Genomic DNA, 18,905 nt, shown 5'->3' with positions numbered 1-18,905 from the left:
ACCATGCAAACCTTCAAACAACATCTAATTACACATCAGTTACTAAAAGTTTTGACCCTAGAAAGAAAAGACATAGTTTTTGATCACCAGTGTGCTCTCCTTGTTTACAAATGGGTAAGATTATGACACTGGTGGCTTTCCATAGTGGAAGAGCCGTGGTGTAGTGGTTCTGACTCTCACCTTGTAAACAGAGTGTCCTGTGTTCGAATCCCGCCACAGTCTAGCGTCCTTTGGCAAGGTGTTAATCCACACTTTGCCACTCTCCACCCAGGTTCTAAATGGGTAACAGGTAGGATGCAAAAGATATTGTATGCTTGATTTTGCAAGCTATAATGTGGCTGCAAGGAATGCTCCCCAGGGAGTGGAAATTGTGCACTTTTTGTGCTTGATTGAAATGAATCCAATTACCAGGGTAGTAATAAGCTGCTACGCGCTTTGGGCCATTCTGGGAAAAGCGTTTTATAAAAACTGGCTATTATTATTATAATTATTGGTTTCAAGATAAGATCATGAACTTACTTCTCTTCCAGAAAGACTGCAATGAACTCAACCCTGACAAGACAATTCATGCTGGGTACTCTGATAAGCCAGGTACAGTCTTGGTTGTCAGGATATGGTTGATGATAGTTGGGGGACATTACCAACCCTGAACCTTCCAAGCAATTTTTGGCTCCAAAAGGAAGCTATAACATAAACAGTGTTTATTAAGAGTTAACCCTTGCACGACCATTTCAGGAACTGATTTTGCAGTGACTTAAACATATTTTAGCTCAATTGGCTGGAACACTCCCTAGGGAGTGGAGTATGTGCATAAGCTGTGTGCAGGACTGAGTGACAGCCCTAAAAGAGTCACTCAGACCTGCACTGCTCTTGCAGAGGAAAAAATAAAACAATTGAAACATGTGTATATCTCACCCTGGTTTCAACAAAATGATTGAAAAAAAAACAAGTTACCTGAAATTACATTGATCTCATAACCATATTTGTGTAAGTTTTATGATATATAAACAGATAGAGATGATTTTTTTCTCAAAGAGTTCCGATTTTGTAAAAAAAAAAATTTACAAAATATATTTTCTTGAGAAAAAATGTACCACCTCATTTTGGTTGCAATAACGTACCAAATACGCCCAAAATGTACTGGTTGGCAAGTCTGCATGTACCATTTGTTGTAAACTTTTTAGTTGTTCATAAATTACAAACAGCTTTATGAAACACCCACCTGGTGCTTTTCAAAGGGGCTGCTGTATAATGATTTTCAACATCATTGTCATTGATGCTGACTAATCCAAACTGGAAGCTGCTGAGCATTTCATGAAACAAATGTTCAGTGATTTTCAGTGACTATTGTTATGAGCTACCCAAAATCACTGCAGCGGATACCCCTTTCACAGTGAGAGCCGAAGTGGAGTTAGTCCGGAGTCCAGGAGTTACTCCACTTTGGAGGGCAATATGAAAATTATGAGATTAGTTCGATCCGGATTCAAAGCGGAGTACTCAACCCACTTCAAGAAGATGGTTACAAACAGAGTTACTCTGCACCGGAAATGCGGTATGCGCTTATCGCTGTGATTCGGCCACACGTATGGCGGGAATTTGCTTGGAAACTAGGACAACGACTGCGGATACACCGCTGCGGTGCTTGCCAATATGAAAGGGGGTTTAAAGTCGGTCTGCAGTACAAGCGGATCAACTCAACCCGGAGTATATTTGGCTTAGAGCAAACAAGTCGGTGAAAATCACAGACTAACCGCTTCACTAATTTCTCCAGATAAAACTACGGTAAATTGCTGATTCGTCTATTGCCAACTCGTCCACCCATCACATTTTACTATAAATACCATCATGTCCATCAACATTTCGTCTAACAACCATTTGGTCCAATAACTATTTGGTCCAATCATCACTTTGTCTAATCACCAGTTCGTCTATGACCATTTTGTCTTGTAAACAGTTGGTCTTATATGCATTTTATTTGGATTCATTTTGCCTAATTAACATTTTGTCCAATTTGACCAAGTGGAATATGGATTAAATGACTATTGGACCAACTGGTTATTACACAAAATGGTCATAGAGTAACTGGTAATTAGGGGACGAATTGGCAATTAGATCATGTTGATAGTAGACGAACTGATAGTTGACCAAATGATAGTATATGAGTTTCGGACTGCATTTGGATATTATGCATATTAATGAGTCAGAAAGAAGAGGATCGAGGGTATTTGAATTCCAGCTCATCGTGATTTAGCCGTGAACCAGAATAGCCTGGTGGTTAAGTCGCTGCCCTGAAAGCAGTAGATGGTAGGTTTGAATACCACTGGTTCCAATTTTTTCTTACTTATGATTTCATTGAAGATCGAGCATGCGATCTTAAAACACATAGGAGTAATGCCGAAAATTTGTTAACAAAATACGAGTTGGTAATTGGACGAGTTGGCATTAGACCAAATTGGAAATAAACCATCTGTATGACCTCACCTTGAGTGGCCAATGTACCATACATCAAGAACCCTTCATGATCAAGGGTTGATTCTGAAGTCTTGAAGGATATTCAAAGGTGTTGACCAGGACTGAGGATCTCGTCAGGGATGGGTGTGGTCCCAGCATTGTCATTGGAGCCAGACAGAACATAGAGGGTGCTCTCCGAAGAGAAGTCAACGCCGTTACCAATCACTACAAAGCCAACTCCAGCCCGGGTGTCCAAATTCAGGATCTAGACATCACAAGAATAACAAGAGAAGAGTCATCAAATATTTTCTTAATATATTCTTTCAGATCATGTTGTTCATCTCGAAACAAATATTCCTTGACACTCTAAAAACATGTTATTTTGTTAAGAATGATTGTTGTCAATGTATGGAGAAAATACTTCATGGACAAATATGGACACACAAATATGTATGCAATAATATAATACATGGTTGAACCCTCAACAATCATCTCTTTACTTGTCTCTCTTTCTCTCTGTATTAGTCTATATGGACAAGTCCAAGAAAAGGTCACCCTAGAAGGCAAAATTTCATCTTTAATTTAAGAAGTAATTTTTGGTTTGGTAAGAAAGCCCAAATGTTGAATTTTAAAATTTCATTAAGAAAAATTTGATAATATGGACATTTATGCTAATTTGGGGCACCTAATTTGCATAATTGGTAAAATGGGTGTTACGTATGGGACAATTATAAAAACTCATAGAAAATGAAAACAAAATTTCTGAGATTTAGTCATAGGTGGGACATGGACCCCCTAACATCTTTGGGGGAAAAGAGTGGTATCATCTAATTAATTATGCAAATTAAGTCTTGTCCAAGGATGAAATGTCCCATACGTAACATTTTGAGGATTTTTTTTTAAAGTTATTTCTCACAATACAATACTTGTATTGTTGCATCTCTGGGAAGTTCTAATTTATCAGGAATGAAATTGTTTTACCACAAAAAGTTTCAAAAATAGAGTTTACTTTTTAATTAAAAGTTAATTAAAAATTGTTACGTATGGGACATGTTACGTACGGGACATTAACACACAATGTCAATGGGGAGATTTGTGTACAAAGTGAATGGAGAAAAACAAATGTCAAGAGTGCTCTAAAAGTGATTTATTTACCTTTTCTTTAGATTTTAAAGACTGATTTGCTATGAATACTGATTAATGAAAACAATCGAGGCAAAAAAATTGGAAAAATGGAAAAATATGAAAAAAAATTAAAAACAAATACATAAGAAATTCATGAAACCATGAAAAACGAGAAAATAAATGTTGGAATTGCTAATTTTCCTCTCCAGTCATATCAAATATGTCTCAATAGAACATTTTAAAAGAAAGAAACTCTTTTGTTATTTCCATATTTTAGATTATTTCAATATTTTGAATTATGGGGGAAATTGTGTACTTTCTCTATGGGGACAAAATGTCCCATATGTCATTAATTTGTTTAATTAGAGTCTGAAATTATAGGGATTCAGCTTATGGCGTGAAACTTGCCTTAGATATACTAGAGTATTGTGACTTCTTTCACATTAAGTTACAAGTTGTCAAATGAAATAATTCTCAACTTGAAAAAAATGTTAATTTTTTTTCTTCGTCCCATACGTTACGCCACATTTTTTCTCTCTAAAAGGTCAAGGTCATGTGTCACCACTTTTTGCATGATTATTCTTCTCCTGGATGTCTACCATCATGAGGGAATTCAATCTAATCTAGCTAACAACTGAAAGACACTTGAATACATGCACTTTTCCACATAAGTAAGCACTATATTGAAAAATCAAGGGTCTTGTTACATTAATAACGTAATCAATTCTACAATTAGACATCAATGCACATCTATGGCAAGCCATGAACAAAATGTTATAAGTATTGATTGCAACTGTTTATGTTACAGGGTTTGGAAGGGAGGATGATTTACCTGTAATAGTACAAACTGGTTGACAGGAGCACTGATGAGCCATTCACACGTTTCAAGCCCATAATACCCATCGGGATAGTCAGCACTCATTAACATCTCATCCCCGTCAACTATGATACGTCCACACTCATCTGAAGAATAATATAAGATAATAAATGATAATCATACTTAATTATATAATGCTTTGTATACACCTACTTTATCAGAAATCTCTATGCGCTCGGCAGAAATGCAGCATAGTTACCCTGGCATTAGCAGAGCAGCCGTTACGCGGACTGCATCTCAAGGGATAAATTCCTGTTCACGAACTACAATTCAACACCAACACCGAACTTGAAATCACGATTTCCTCAATCCCAGGGGGTTGGTGTTGAATAGGGAAATTGCATGTAGATCGTCAACACCAGCTATAATGCTCGGTTCAGCAGACGGCATTCAACACCAGAGCTCAACACAAATTGCCGGAAATACGTCATATTTTCCGAGGTCAATCCTAACACCAGCGTGATTTCAAGTACGGTGTTGAATCTGGTGTTGTCCCAACACCAACACCAGATTTCAACACCGTACTTGAAATCACCCAATGAGCTGTGACCTTTGACCTGCAGACTGCGAATTCAAACTAAGCCTGTATTTTGGTGTCATCTACATACCTACACACATTTTTTTTTAATCTGTTGAATATGAATATAAGTTATTATGCAGAAACCAACTTGCATATTTAATGAGCTGTGACCTTTCCCCTGCGGACTCCAAATTCAAACTAAGCCTGTATTTTGGTGTCATCTACCTATACGCACCAAATTTTTTAAAATCCATTTAATATTTCGTAAGTTATCATGCGGAAACCAACTTGCACATTTAATGAGCGGTAACCTTTGAACTTTCAACTGCGGACTCAGAAATCGAACTAAGCCTGTATTTTTGTGTCATCTACCCACACACACACAATTTTTACAATCAGTTAAATATTTTTTGAGTTATTACGCGAAAACCAACTCCCATATTTAATGAGCTGTGACCTTTGATCTGCAGACTCCGATTTCAAACTTAGCCTCAATTTTGGTGTCATCTACCTACACACTAAAAATGTTAAAAATCTGTTTCATATTTTGTGAGTTATTGTGCAGAAACCAAGTAGGGGTACTGACGGACGGACAGGGGCAACGCTTAATGCTCCCTCAGGTCTTCGTCTGCGGGGCATAAATATCAAAATCAGTCAACAAATGCAGAAGAGACATTTTCTGTGATTCATGAATAAATTTTACATAAATTAGCCAAAATAATTTTCTACTTAAAATTCTGTGCAGAAATTTGGTGGACTGCATGAAGCTCTACCAGATGAAAGAAAAAAATCAAAATCGGTCAACGAATGAAGAAGCATTTTTTGTTAATTATGAAAATGCACATAAATAAGCATATCTAATGAGTTTCAAACTTCTGTGTAAAGCAAACAGAATTAAAATTGTATTTGAGTTTTTAGAAATATGCATAAATTTCGCATAAATTATCATAAAAATGTTTCTATAGGCAAAATTTCAAAACTCTGTGTACAAAATTGGTGGACCTCATGAAGCTCTACAATATGGAAGCAAAAAATCCAAATCAGTCAACAAATAAAGAAACACTTTTGTGAATTCTGAAAAAATGCGCTTAAAGTAGCATTCAATTCAATTCACACTACAAATTTTTGAACTCTCCTTTATTTCACATTGTCAGCTAATTCCATAGCTAGCGCATCCTGCCTTGCCTTGTCAACTACCTCACTCAATTACTCCTTCTGAATTACACGGTGTTGAAGTTCACATACATATTTGTCCCATAATGCTTCTTGTAGAAAGGTACCAAACTCACATGACAAGCACCTCAATTCAGCTGCATATTCAGAAATTGATTCATGACGAGGAAGCTGGTTACGCTGACGAAATTTGAAACTTTCCGCAAAATTCTAAAGGCTTTGGAGACAGATGAGCAGTAAGTGTAGAAACCAATGATTGCGAATAAGTCTTTCGTGAAGGCTGCTCAGGTAGCTATTTCATAAATCTGTTTGTAAGAGCGATATTAAGAACGACTGGTGATCCTTTCTTGTGGTAAATGGTATATTCACTGGCAATGGTTTTAGCGCACAAGAAACGATCACCAGTCGTTCTTAAAGTCGCTCTCAACTTACGAACAGCATTATGAAATGCCCCACAGGACTAACAAGACTCTTCAAAAGTATAAGACTTGCACCTATCGCACTCAAAAATCCTGCCACTCTTTTGCCTTCTGGTACATCATTTGCTTCCAAAATTTGCTCAAATCTCTCAACGTAGGTTGAAAAATCCCCTGCTTCTGTGTGATATTCTTCAAGTCCAAAAGTCCTTGTCACATGAGCATGTAGGCAACACCAGAGACTTTAGGGAGGTGCTCTCCGTCTACTTGGCTACTGGGTAGTGAAGTGGCTTTGAAGTTCAGAGCAGAGACATTCTTTACATTGTCAATGGTATTCCATTCAGGTGTCCATCTATTGTTCTATTGTCATTCAATGGCATGTAGATTACTAGGGAGCATGTGCATTACAGCTGGCAATTTCTATTCAAGGATTCTTTAAAGGGATGATCCAAGCTGAAAGTATTTATAGCTTAATGAATAGAGTAGAATTCACTGAGCAAAATGCCGAAAATTTCATCAAAATCGCATAACAAAAAACAAAGTTATTGAATTTCAAAATTTAGCAATATTTTGTGAAAACAGTCATGATAAATATTTATTAGGTGGGCTGATGATGTCACATCCCCACTTGTTCTTTTTTATTTCAATACATGAAATTAGGTTTATTCAATATTTTTCCTCCAAGAACTAGAAAAATTGGATTGACAACAGATCTAGTGCATTAGATATTTATTGCTGCAACTTATTTCATTATAAGGGAGACATATTATTCACAAAAGTATGAAGTAATGAAAAAAATATGATTTTATGTAATAACATAAGAAAACAGAAATTTGAGGTGTGACATCATCAGCCCACCTAATGAATGTTCATGACAACTGTTTTCACAAAATATTGCTAAACTTCAAACTCCAATAACTTTATTATTTGTTATCCGATTTTTATGAAATTTTTGGCATTTTGCTCAGTGAATTCTACTCTATGTATTAATATATAAATATTTTTAGCCCGGACCATCCCTTTTAATAGTACATAACAATGCAGAAATCAACTGGCATATTCAATGAACTGTGACCTTTGACCTTTGGACTCCAAATTCGAAATTAGCCTGTATTTTAATGTCGTCTACCTACACACCAATTTTTTTTTTAATTTGTTGAATATTTCATACGTTATCATGCGCAAACCAATTCGCATATCTAATGAGCTGTGACCTTTGACCTGCAAACTCCGAATTCGAACTTAGCCTGTATTTTGTTTTTATCTACCTACATACCAAAAAAAAAACATTATATGAGGAAATTTCTACGGATTCAAACTGCTTCATCAGTTTTCAATCAATTCTCATGAAATTAGGCACACACATTGGTATTGAAGTAAAGATGTACAAGGCACTTTTTTGTGTGTTTCAGAAATTGTGTTACCATGGTAACAACATATGATAGACAGAAATGCAGGAAACTCAGTGGATCAACCTACTTCCCCAGTTTTTAGTCAGTGCTCATAACAGTTGGAACAAATATTCCTCTTGGGGTAAAGATTCATATTAATTTATAAATGTCTTCTAAAATTTTCACACCAGAGTGTGAAGGTATTAATCACCTTCAGTTATATTTCTAGGTTTCGGGGGAGGGCGGAAGAGGTCTTTGAAAACTGACATCAAAATAAAGAAGGTTAAAGGGGTGGCCATCAGGAACATAAACATGATCTAAACACTCTTAACATAAGCATCCCCTCAAGGGCATAGGCTGGGGGTACGACACGGGGTGAATGTGAAACCTTCCGCTGAATCAGAGGAGTTCCAACACTGGCAAGCAAAACAAAATGTGTACTGCCCTTCTACTTTCAAAAGCTGATTTTCCAAACCTTGTAGTTCCACCTCCCCAAGATGTGCACCACTCTCCATATCACTTAAGTTCTGAAATTTTGTTGACTGATTTACTTTTTTTCTTCTTCCATCTAGAACTTTATGAGGTTCACCAAACTTCTACACAAAAATACAAAAAAAATTCTTCTTCATTTGTTGATCAATTTCAATATTGTTTGCTTTATATAATAGCTCAAGGTAGTGGTACAAAATTTCAATATAGAATTTTGGAACTACTTAAATATGCTAATTTAAATTCATATATTTTTAAAACTCACAAAAATTACTTATTCATTTGTTGATTGTCTTTGGTTATTTTAGTTCCATCTGAGAGCTACATGAGGTTTACCAAGGTTCTACACATAGTTAAGAAACTTTGATAGATAATTATTAATACTTAATTCATATGAAATTTATAGATCACAAAATATGCTTCTATGTCATTTCTTCATCAATTTCAATTCTATATCCTCAATATATGTCACCAATAAAATTCCATACAGTGTCAACTGGGCTGAAATTAAAATTGTGTTAAATTTTTGTCGCGAGATGCCGGATGAGCTCCACATCATTGATGTGCTAGTTTAAGAACCTCCTCCTCCCCCTGCCCCCCTCCCCAGAAATTCAAGGTGATTTATACCTTGCTCTACAACTTTAAGGGGAATCCAACCCAAAAAAACTTGATTTGAGAGGAAAATGGAAAATCAGACAAGTTTAAAGGTCAAAGTTCAAAGTTTGAACAATATTGGACAAACAATAAGAAAGTTGTGAATATTCAATAGACCTTGGTAATCACTATACCTATGAAGACTTTAATTGGCAGCATATGTGATGTCAATATATATATGTTATGTATATCTAGTTTACTTATTTAACTTATGATTAGATATGATGTCCTTTCAGATTCTGTCTGTGTCTAACCTTTCCATTTCTCTCTTTCTGTCTTTCTTCCTCTTTTCTCTCCTTGTTGCTCTTTCCCACTCTCTTGTCTATTATGATTGCCATCATGTCATTATTTATTTATTTATTTATTTATTTATTTATTTTTATTTTATTTTTTTTTTCACTTAACTCTTATATTTCTAATCTGCAAGGTATTGTTTACTTGTGGGTTTTCTTGTTCTCCTTTATTACTTTTTTCCCTCTTTATCTTTTGCTACACTCCCTCTCTATTCTCACCTTTTCACATGCTCACTCTTGCCATTCTTGCTCCCCTTTCTTGCTCACCTGTTTTTTTTTTTTTTATGTATACACAAATTAAATCTGTCTTATGACATGCAACTTCTCATTCTATTTCTTTTTATACTGTTACTGCATTTTAAACATAATGTTTTTTTTCTTCTTTAATGGTCACTGCATGTTATGTATTTATTTCTTTGTTATGTATTTTTTAAAATGTAAACTCACATTGTTAGTCCTCGGACTTTTTGATGAGTATTTCTTAATAAAACCTAATTGAATTTGGAATATAAAAAAGTCATAGTGGTGTAAGGCAAGGACCACTCTTCCATGTACTTACTCAAATACATAAATTGGCTAAAATGTCCTTTTTTCAAAAGTTTTACTTCAAGTCATATCTTTCTTTAAAACAATATACTACCGGGTATATATTTATATTACGGCAACAATAGATACATGTAGATTTTTAGGAGAAAAATCCTGATAATTAAGTACAAGGCCTATGGGAGTGTTGTCCTTGCCCCTTGTTATAATTTACTTATCCAGACACCAATTTGAAATCTACATAGTTTTAGGGATCTTAATTTTAAAGCAGCCATAACTTTATTTTGCTTGTCCGAGTTCTTTCAAACTTTCACCTTTCTGTTTTATTTATTTTTCTTCTTTTCAACACAACATTTTATGACCAAGGCTGGATTCCCCTTTAACACTGAATATAAATCCTTACCCAAAATGAATATTTGTGCCAACTTTTATGAGCACGGGCTGAAAACTGAGAAAAAGTTTGTTCCTCAATGAGGTTTCCTGCATTTCTGGCTATCATATATGGTTGCCATGGCAACACACTTTCTGACAAATGCAACAAAAAATGATTCTTGCACATCTTCACCTCAAGGCCAATGTGTGAGCCATATTTCATGAGAATTGGTTCAAAACCGAGTTATGAAGTAGTTCAAATCGCAAGGTTTTACCTAAACTTTGCCACACGTTACCATGGCAACACAATTTCTGAAATACACAAAAAAGAGCCTTGTACTTCAATACCAATGTGTGTGCCAAATTTCATGAGAATTGATTGAAAACTGATGAAGCAGCTATAATCCTAAGAATTTTCCCAATTTTTGCCATATGTGTTACCATGGCAACAAGATTTTGGAAAGACACAGAAAAATGTGTCTTAAGGCCACGTACTGCACACCTTACGACTGTTCGCAATCCCATTTTGGAACAAATCACATTTTGCTCATTTTCTGAAAATGTGAATGGAACATTTTGAGGTTTAAATTAATTGAATACTGATATAACAATTTTGAAACTTAGCAAGCCTTTCTTTCAGAGTAAAGGCCAATTTAGCTTCAATCGTAGCCAATCGTACGACTGCTATGATGTCATTACGACTAGATATTAAATTCGCTTTATTCTAAGAAGGATGATAGTCACAAATTTGAACATATGTATTCGTACGATCATTTTAGAACATTACCCAGTAAGATATTCCAAGTCTCAATCATAAAAAAATGTTAGCATCAAATTCGACTACATTTTATTCTGAAATTTGGGTCGCAGACCGTTCGTAAGTTGTGCAGTCACCTTTAGACATATTTACCTCAAGACCAATGTGTGTGCCAAATTTCATGAGAATCTGTTAAAAACAGAGGAAGTAGTTCATCTAACTGCAAGATGTTTACCTATTTTGCCATAATACACTGTTACAACGGCAACACAATTTCCAACACATGCAACAAATGTGTCTTGCACATCTTTACCCCACTTGTTCACTGCTACCATCTGGCCTGTGGAGAATCTACAGGTAGGACTATGGTATGCCAATGCTGTATAGAGCACACACTTTAAAAAATCATTAAATATCACTTTTGTGACCAAAATTACTAATTTCCATATAGTTTTAATTTATTTATCATTAGTAATGTGGTAATAATTTTTGTATTCACCAGAGCACTCAAAAACTTGAATTTTGGGCATATTTTTGTGTACGCCCTCTATTGGTGGAAAGTAATATGGCAAGAAAATTTTCATTTTTTGATCTCTATTTTTAATTAAGAAAAAATGATATAAAGAATCAAATTTAAATAAGAGCCAAGTGGTATGAATTAAAAGGTCTAATGGAAACTGTCTGTGTAAAAAATCAAGCATTTGCCCCAAAGAAAAAGAGAAAATAAGCCAAACATTGCCACCCTTATTTTGTCACACATGGAGATATAACTGAGAACAAGGTTATATTATAACCTTGTTCATTGAATGAGTGCTTTACCCCAAGATCAAAGTAAAATATACACATTAATATTTGACCACCACCACTTTAACTTGTTTATGCATCTGTATATCTATACATATATATTTGGTGCAATGACATTCCACAGCTGTCATACATACAGAACATCTGTTCAAAAGGGGTCTGAATTCAAGAACTAAACAAATGCAAAAAATGCACTGCTATTGAGTTTTGCACTATCACTAGCCTATATATCAGACCAATTCAATCTCATAAATTCTGACATTTTCACCCATTTTTTCACTGTTCCTGCAGCCATATTTTTGGAGCATACCCCCATCTTTAATTCTTAATACATAAACAAGTCAAAGCCAAAGGTCTGGAGAAAAAATCATGATTTTGTCCAACGTGTCCACAAGAAGGGTATAAGTGATTAACTTACCCCCAAACTTTCCCCTCTCTCATGCCTGCGCTCCGGCTTGTTTTCATTCCAATATCTGAGCAAAAAGACTCCGTAAATGTACTTGTTTCCTCTCCACAGCTCAAATCGAAAGTGTGGCTCACAGGAGAACGCCAACAAGCTGGATCTGACCTCGGGGTCACAGGTCCCAGGTACGTCCAAGCTGAAGCAATTAAATCCCCGAAATTAGGCACTCGAAAAAGCCCCAAATCGACCTAAAATCCAAAGATTTTTCCAATTTTGAAATTCATGAAAAAGTGAGGACCCACATTTATCATGGTTCTTGTCAAAAGCTTAATGTGTTTGTTTGTTCTCACCAAATTAATACATATTTTTATTTTTTATTTGTTATTTTGGGGGTTTTGATACAAAGTAGATTGGCAACACAACCATTGTATCGGACAAGGAGCCCGTTGCAGAAAGAGTTGCGTTTAAAAGCAACCAAGAAAAATCAACGTAAGTCCCAAATGCGCGCTTTTGATTGGTCGAGAATGAAGTTTCGGATGATTTTTAGAGATGCGTTTGATTGCAACTCTTTCTGCAAGGGGGCCCCAGGTCAGGACAACCATTTCTATAGATGCGCATATAAAGTTCAATGTGAAAACATCGGTTGAAATGCGCTGATGTACATTGATTCTATGATCTCCCGGCTGGTAGAGGAAGCTAGAGGCCGACTGAAAAGTGTGGTTGCAAAAGCGGTTATAGGTCCACTTTGGACCATTTCGAGAAAAACTTTTTTTTTTAATTTAGAGGATTCTAAAACCTACTTCTACTGTTCTACTCTTTCCACAGCTGAGGACATTGCTGATTCAGCATCTACTGGATAAAGACAAACGATTCGAATTCATTTAAAATTGAATTGAATTTTATTACATTATATCATCACTGTCAGGTACAATAACATGGAATAGTACATCCAGGGGCGCCGCTACGCCTTCTTCTTTCTTCTTTGGGTAAACTGACCAATGCCCCACAATCGGAAGGCAGTAGGAGCCAACCGGGCAGGAAGTGCGCAGGTGTTGATGGCAGGGAGAGTTGCTCACCTCTCGCTGGATAATTGGGGATCGCAGGTGGACCACTACACCGGGGTTTCCCCCTGCACTTATACGAATAGTGCAGTGGGTTCTTAAAGTGCAAAGGAGGTGGTGGATCTCTTCTACACGGGGCCTCCATTTTACGTCCTATCCGAGGGACGGAGTGTTTTCCACTGTAACATGGACTGCATCTATGGAATAGGGGAGAGACGTCTCCACACAACGCACTGACTTCAGTCATCTGCCCGGCCTTTTCAAGGGTTTTACTGACTGATGGTCTGATAGCACTTGGTCTAATCATCAGATGGGCTAACATAAACATTCGGTCTAAACCCGCTTGGTCCAATATTCATGTGGTCTTATGTGCAGTTGGTCTAATTTCCATTTCGGCTAACTTCCACTTTGTCTAATTTCCACTTCAGCTAATTTCCACTTTGTCTAATTTTCAGATAGTCTAACATTCATTTCGTCTACATGCCACTTGGTCTAATTTGTGAAGTTTGCACGGTGACTTGTTTTCAATTTTCTGATGAAATTTTTAAAAGTACTTACCGCGCGGCGGCTTCGAATCTTCATACGCTCACCACTCGACAGAGAAGTACGGTTATAGTGACTATATCTCCATCCCCAAATTTTGAAAAATATCAGATGAAAAAAATATCTTGGGATTAAACAAACGTTGGGTATTCTTGTCTGTTTCAGGGGATTTTTAAGGTTTGGGGGAAAAAATGTTGCAAATTATACGATCATAGAGGTGAAAAAATATGATATGAATTTATCCACCTCTTTTTTCCACATGTGTGCATATGATCGATCGACAGTGATGTGTAGTGATCGATGCTAACATAAATTGGAGTAGTCACATTCGTAATATAAGTATGATGGTAGGCAGAGGCATAAGCATTTTGCATGAATTAAAATACTATATCTCTCAAAGATCGTTACTTATGCTCTATAAACTATCTTATCACTAAATTATGTAACAATGTCTTTCAAAAAGTTTATAGATCCAAAGAAAAGAGAAAAGCAAAGAAACCATGGATTGATTCGACGCTGTTGTTAAAACAGATGTGGAAAAGGAATAGACTATTTTCAAAAATGGTGAAAATCTAAATGAGAATTCTAAGAAAAACTGTGTGAAAATACGTAGTTTGTTAATAGAGCACTAAAGAATGCTCGCAAAAGATTTTACGGATAAAAGTTCAAAAAGTCTAGTGGTAATTTGAAAAAGACATAGAGCATTATTAGAGAAGTACTTGGAAATAAAAAGAAAAAGTTGCCTATTTAAATGTTAATGGTATTAGTATTCATGGGGATAAGAATATAGGAAACAGTTTTAATGATTTTTTTAAGATTGGATTGAAGATAAATGAGTCTGAAAACTGCTTAGATAATAATGACTATGCCAAATTCTTGCCACAGGTATGTGCTAAGTCTTTATTTTTTAAACCCATCACTGAGAATGAAATACTTGATATTGTTTTTAAAAATGAAAAGTAGAAGCTGTAGAATCGATAGTATCAGTCACATAATCATTAAAAAAAATTACTAATTTCTAACCCATTATGTCACATATTTAACTTGTCGTTATCATCCGGTATAGTTCCTTCCAAATTGAAAATTTCCATAGTGATTCCTGTTAATAAAAAAAATATTTACATGATATTTCTGACTATCGTCCAATTTCTTGGCTCCCATTTTTCTCCAAAATTCTTGAGAGAACTATATATAATCGATTATGTGATTTCCTATCTATCAATTCTCAAATGATAATCAATATTTTTCAATGTATCAGCTGAAATGGCAGTTATCAATTTGCATGATTATATAATTAACTCAATGAATAAGAAACACCATACAATGGTCGAGATTTGTTGTATTGATCGTATATTTTGACGTGGATTTTAATAAACATATTCGACAATTTAAACAGATAGTCCAGATTTGATATATAGACATACATCTCAAAAGGGTATATAATTCACAGAGTCAAATAAATGAAAATTTATCAAAATCGGATAACAAATAACGAAGTTAACGAATTTTAAATATTTGCATATATATCCCCACATGTTCTTTTGTATCCTATATGAAATTAGGTTTATTCAAATTTTGTTGGGGGTTGAAGCTCACTCAGCTCACCCCCCCCCCCTCCCCGCGTTCCGCCCCTTCCACGGCCACTGATTACTTCCGAAGTATACGTTTTCAAAACAAAGACGAACTCAAGAAAACACCACTACACTACAAATCGGACGCATCCGAGAATAAATCAAAAACGTTACGCCAGACTTCTCGATCTGACGTTAGAGTTGGTAGATCATATAACAAAATATAATTATCCCTCATATGCAATCAACAAAATTGAAAAGTCGCCTTTCTCTAGTTTAATGACGGAGGCGCAGATTAAATATTTAAAATAAAGATTACTTTCTGAAAGAATAAGCGTTTATTGCTTAATATTTTTCTTCAAAACAATGAAAACGAAACAACTTGTTATGGACAATTCAAATTGCTATAATCGATCAACAAAACTATTTGTTTTTGTACTCGATACAAAAAAAATTTGTTTGTGGAAAAAATCAACGATAGCAGTTTTCTTTAGTCATATGTATTTGGAAAAAATTATGAATACGTATAAAAAACAATTAAAATTTCTTTTTCAATTCATTATGATGTTAATTAAATAATCAAAAAATCAGAAATAGAATTGATACTGGCAACTGTTTTATATAAGCAATGTGTGAATACATTTATTAATTGCCTTCACATATCGATGATATCAAAATGAAAAAAATATACATATTGTGGCGTGGAATGTTTTACACATATCCACAATGTCTAGCGATGGTCCAGCAATGAAAATGTTTATATTTCTATAGGTTATAATTCACAGGACATATTGAAAAATTGAGTAAAATCGGATATCAAGTAACAAAGTTATTGAATTATAAAAATTTGCATTATTCCGGTGAAACAGTTCTAGGCAAGTCTTCATGAATATTCATTAGGTGGACTGATGATGTCATATCCCCACTTGTTCTTTTGTATTTTGTTATATGAAATTATGTTTGTTCAATTTTTTTTCTACCAAGAACTATTGCCGCAACACGTGTATGAAAAAAATGAATCAATTATGATTTCATGAAATAACATAAAGGAAAGTGGGGATATGACATCATTAGTCAACCTAATGAATATTCATGACAATGTGCATTTTACCGTTTTCACAAAATATTATTATCATTATTATTATCATCATCATGATTATCATTATTATTTATTATTATTATGTTATTATTGTTATTATCATTATTATTATTATTATTGTTGTTACTACTATTACTACTTCTACTATCACTATCATTTTGAAAAATCCCAATTCATTCAACATGTTTATTTTTAATCAGTTGTTGGGCGATTAATGATTCAACCAACCTTTTTGGTTGACTGAAAACTATTTGATCAAGTCGGGGTTTTGATGTGGATACTGTATAATGTTAACGGCGCTGATCGTTCACAGTGACGTAATCACCAGTTTCGAGGAATTGTTTTGATAGGGGGGCTGACCATGTAAGAAATCACAGTGATATAATATAAGAATTTTTACGTTTTTGTATTTTGATAAAAAATGTTGGGGGCTAAAGCTCACTCAGCCCCCCCCCCCCCCCGGTTCCGGCACTTCCACGGTCACCGTTCACTTACAAAGTATACGTTTTCAAAACAAAGACGAATGCACGACTACACCACTATACTGTAAATCGGACGCATCCGAGAATGAATTAACAATTGTAAGCCAGGCTTCGCGAACTGACATGAGAGTTGGTAAATCAATCGTATTACCCCATATAACAAATTATATGTATCCCTACATTTCCAGTCAACAAAATTGAAAGGTCGTCTTTCTCTGGTTTTATGAGGGAGGCGCAGATTAAAGATTTGAAATAAAGATTACTTTCTATAAGAATAAGCGTTTGTTGCTTAATATTATTCTCTGAATATTAATGTTATTTCTTCAAAAGAATGAAAACGATACAAATTATATTGGACATGATTTTTTTTAAAGGATGTTTTATTGTTTTTTTTTTCAAATCAAAATACACATTCACATTCCATAAGCAAGTTGTACAAACTATTTGAAACATGAATATAAATTATACAATAAATCCATAACAAGTGTAATTATACAAATTATACATCAAACTTAAAAAATAATGGAAATTAATTCTAATGCGTTTCAGCAATTACAAAATGAAATATTAACAAAATGTGTGAAATTATAAGAGAGAAAAAAAAGTGTTGTTCTACCTCTCAACCTCACCCCCCCCCCCCGTCCCAAGATTGGGAGCATCCTTCCCTCAGTAGACATAGTCTGCTATGCAGACTCGTTGAATCAGCTGAGGTACACACACTGCAAATGTGGGTCTACATTTGTAGACTACATCCTCCCCTTTATGCCTATACTCTACATGGAAGGGACTACAATTCTCCCTATTTTTTTTCTCTGTGTTTTTGTTATTTTGTTTTGTTTTGTGGTTTTGTCTCTCGTTGTAAATATACCTTTGCCCCACTCTCCCTATATATTCTTTTAATTAAGATTTTCCCATTTCCTTAAATGTACAGACATCTTACCTCTACCTAGCGCCAGCCTTCTTTCTTCCCATTCTTCTTCTTTAAATTTCCTTTAAATTTCATCCCTGGTTATCAGTGCACCCTTTTCCCTCCCTTTAAAGACAAAAGTTTAACAAAGATTTCAAAAAGGATTTACTAAACGTTCCTTGTGGCATAATTGAAATATTGTTTCCATTTTATTGCATTATTTTCTTTTAGTATTTTAATCCACATAACTCTCTGTGCCTTTTTTGACCATCGAAAATTCATAATTTTCAGGCCGCCTTGATGGTAATCTAAATACATCGTACTTTTGTTAATCTTATTTCTGCCACCCAACAAAATAATAAAAGCTAATTGATCAAGGTCAACATAAACCCATCCTGGAATTGGTGTGAGAGATGCCAACTATATGAATTTTGAAAATATAAACTGCTTTAATAATTGTATTTTGCCCATCAAAGTTAAATCTTTTTGCTTCCATCAGTTTAACAACTTCTTTATTTTACTTAGTATTTCTATATAATTCAATCTTTCTTTTTACCTCTACATCCAAAAAAATTACACTACAAAATCCACCTTTTGGCCAAATGATAAATCATATGATTTTCCTTGAGAGGAACCCAATAATAAAATCTTCGCATTATCGCTATTAACGGCTTACAATTAATGGGTGGGGAAAGAGGGGGGGGGCTTTCACCGAATTAGGCTTCGTACAAAGGTGCCAACTTGTTACCGTGGTTTTACACTTGACCGTTTACTTTTTCTGATGTTCTTAGTTGATTAAATTTTCTGTTATGTGTAAGTGTTTGGAGTGTAGTATTTTACTGTTCGCATGGCATGTGCATTACATGTACTGAGTGTATGTAAATATTGTATATATGTTGATATTTTGATGAATAAAATTATTGAAAGAAAAAAAAAACTTTAAGTCCTGACATTTTTCTGAATTTTTCTAAAAT

The 18,905-nt window shown here is 34.9% G+C and overlaps 1 long non-coding RNA gene across 1 annotated transcript; it reads right to left on the bottom strand.

The window, feature by feature from the left end:
* Nucleotides 1-531: 531 nt before the first annotated feature.
* On the bottom strand, nt 532-12,434 carry LOC121421700. The gene is made up of 4 exons (XR_005971025.1): nt 12,284-12,434; nt 4,409-4,539; nt 2,482-2,716; nt 532-683 (listed from the first exon to the last, which is right to left on the bottom strand). It is a non-coding gene; the product is annotated as an uncharacterized LOC121421700 (long non-coding RNA).
* Between the last annotated feature and the right edge of the window lie 6,471 nt (nt 12,435-18,905).

Source organism: Lytechinus variegatus, chromosome 9 (assembly GCF_018143015.1).
Source record: "Lytechinus variegatus isolate NC3 chromosome 9, Lvar_3.0, whole genome shotgun sequence".
Lineage (NCBI taxonomy): Eukaryota > Metazoa > Echinodermata > Echinoidea > Temnopleuroida > Toxopneustidae > Lytechinus > Lytechinus variegatus.
This window is presented reverse-complemented; position numbering and strand designations above follow the sequence as displayed.